At 41.6% G+C, this 2,910-nt stretch overlaps 1 protein-coding gene across 5 annotated transcripts in view; it reads right to left on the bottom strand.

Annotated features, from left to right (window-relative positions):
* LOC102490250 (lebercilin-like protein) overlaps positions 1-2,910 on the bottom strand; it is a 44,036-nt gene that overhangs the window by 25,243 nt on the left and 15,883 nt on the right. The gene's annotated exons all lie outside the window — the stretch shown is intronic.

The following is a 2,910-nucleotide window of genomic DNA, read 5'->3' on the forward strand; positions in this document are numbered from 1 at the left end:
GAATCTGAAATAAGGCACTTGAAATAGCTCAAGATATTGCCCAGGTCCAGCTGGTGGCCTGGTGGTTTAGGCACTCAGTCAATTGAATGGTTCAAGTCCTGAACCTGACAGCTTGAAAAACATGCTGGGTGGGTGTATGTGTGTGCCCAAAATCTTGAGAGAAGAATGGATAACATGGCCATCTCCCTCAGGGGAGGGATGACTTCTCACTCCCCATCCTCCTTTGCCTTTCTCCGTCAAGCACACACACCCCATAGCAAACTAAACTAACTAAATATATACATACATACATAGATACATGAGATACTGCCTAGATATCACTGGACTTTTTTGTTGTCTAGACAGCCTTATTGCCTAGATACATTTCTCCTTTACCTTCTATCAGTCATGTAGCCCTGCATCCCTTTCTAGCTTTAATGAAAGCCCATTAAGAATTTTATTATTCTGCAGTAGTTTAGAAACTTTGTTCTCACTCTTGCCTATCTGTTGGAATGTTTTTTTTTGGTTGTATCTGAATTTGTGTTTCCAGGTTGCAACTCCTAAGACCCCAAATAAAGCTTTTCTTTGTTCTTCACAGGTTCAGAGTTTAAAATTCATCAACTGTAAGCTTTTTTTTCCATCAAATTTCTTTTTCATTTTTTAAAAGTTTTTTTTTTTTTTTTTTTTGGTTGCCATAGGGCACATGTGCTCACCAGAGAGAGAAGAGAAGTGAAAAATCACCTCCTAGGGGAATGACCATGCCATAATTCCCACTCCTTCATTTTCCTTTTGGGATTTTTTTTTTGAGAGTTTTTCGCTATAGGGCGCGTGCGCTTGCCAGAGAGACAGAGAGAGACAGAGAGACAGAAAGCGAGAAATCACCCCCCAGGGGGGATGGCCACGCCGCAATCCCTTCTCCTCCATTCTCCTCTTGGGATCTTGGGAGCACCTGGTGTGATTTTCATTTTCAAGCCGCCAGGTTCAGGACTCGGACTATGGTAGGTCATGTGGGAGTCCAGTGATGTAACCACTACATCATCTGCTGGCCAGACTATTTCACTTTTTTTTTTTTTTTTTGAGAGGTTTTTGCTATAGGGTGCATGTACTCACCAGAAAGACAGACAGAAAGCAAGAAATCACACCCCAGGGGGGATGGCCATACCACAATCCCTTCTCCTCCATTCTCCTCTTGGGATTTTGGGTGCACACACATGCACCCAGCTTGAGTTTAAGGCACTGGGCCTGGGACTCAAACTATAGTCGACTACATGGGAGTCCAGCAACATAGCCATTTATACCAACTGCTGGTCCCATTCTTCACATTTTTTAATGATAACTAATTTTGCTGTTAAAAGGGATATTATCTTTATTTAATTTTTTTTTCTTATGAAAGAGGGAAAAAGCAGGAAGGAGGAAGGAAGAAGGAAGAGAAAGAGAAAAATAGTTTTGCTAAAGTCTTGTCATGTATCATGATTCTCCTGCCCCAGCCTCCTAGTTAGCTGGAACTACAGGGATGTGCTACCACGCTCAGCTAGTATTTAGGTTGAGTGAGGAACTAAACCTGGGTCGCCCATTCTGCCTCAACCACTGCATTGTAAGTGCCCTTCTGCTTGCACCGCCATGGACCCTCCCTATACTCAGGGTGAGACGGTGGAATCCCTTTTGTATAGACAAGCAGTGCAATGCTAGACACATGTACTACATGCTTAAACAGACAATATTTTACTTTCTCAAACCAGTTCTACTTATGAAACTTTCTGTAAGATTCACCTAGCCTTCCCTTAGATGCAGTACTGTGATTTAAAAAACAGTGGTCAGACATGATCTGGAAGACTGTACAAGTCCTCCTAGCTAGTTATCACGAGTGTTAAATATTAAACTGAGGGCCTGGCAGATTGAATGGTGGTTAAGGGCACTAGACTCCCACATGATTGCAGTTTGAGTCCCAGACCTGGTGGCTTGCTTTCTCACTTTCCTTCTCTCTCTCTCATTCTATCCCTCCCTGGTTAAATTAAGATAAATTTAAATAAAATAATTCTTTAAAAAAAATTAAACTGAAGTACATCAAAAATTAAAAAATGTTATTTAAGCAAATATTGATTCATCAATCAGGCAGTATGCAACTGTGGTGTGTGATTTGGGGCTCTGCTGGAGGAGCTTTTGTAAGATGAACAAGGAAGCAGAGTGAAGAAAGTGATTGATTACAGTTATATAGATGCCTTGTTTGGGCTATTGAAGTAGAAAGTTCCTATTTATGTAATTAGAAGTTGGTTGGCAGTTTTTATCTAGCTAAACTTAAGTTTCAATCCCCATTAAGCTAGTCATTTATAAGAAATGCATTTGTTTCAGTTTGCTTATAAAGGAACCCAGGGCATTAGACACTTCAGGCTAATGGCTGCTATTTAATTATTTAACAAGAGGTAGCACCTTCACTGTAACTACTGGATGGTGGAGACCACATAACTACAGATAACCACCCAGAAACCACCAAGTGATTCCTCCTACATGCAGTCCCTTTTCCCTCCCTAGAGAGTACTACTGGAGCACTATAGTACCACCAGTGATAAAGAAGGGAATTACAACACCAGGCATGCTGGCTTAACTTTTTGAGGCTGCCTTTGGGATGCACACTTGGGGTGTACACAGCTTTTCAGATGGGTCTCAATGACTCCTACTTCCTGGTACTCTTGTCCTTGTATAATCCTCTGCTCTTCAGGATGATTCAGGTTTTACTTCCTAGAGAAGATAACTAGAAGACTCTGACTTCTGACTTAATCATTTTCTTTTTTGCTCCCTTGCTCACACTTATGGAAGGCAACTGCCATGTTGCAAAGTGACCCAGGGATGGCCTACAATGACAAGAAACTTGGCCTCCAGCCAACAGCCTATGAGGAATAGGCTCCGATCAATAACCATTCAAGTGTGTATGGA

Source organism: Tupaia chinensis, unplaced genomic scaffold (assembly GCF_000334495.1).
Source record: "Tupaia chinensis unplaced genomic scaffold, TupChi_1.0 Scaffold000574_1, whole genome shotgun sequence".
NCBI classification, from domain to species: domain Eukaryota; kingdom Metazoa; phylum Chordata; class Mammalia; order Scandentia; family Tupaiidae; genus Tupaia; species Tupaia belangeri.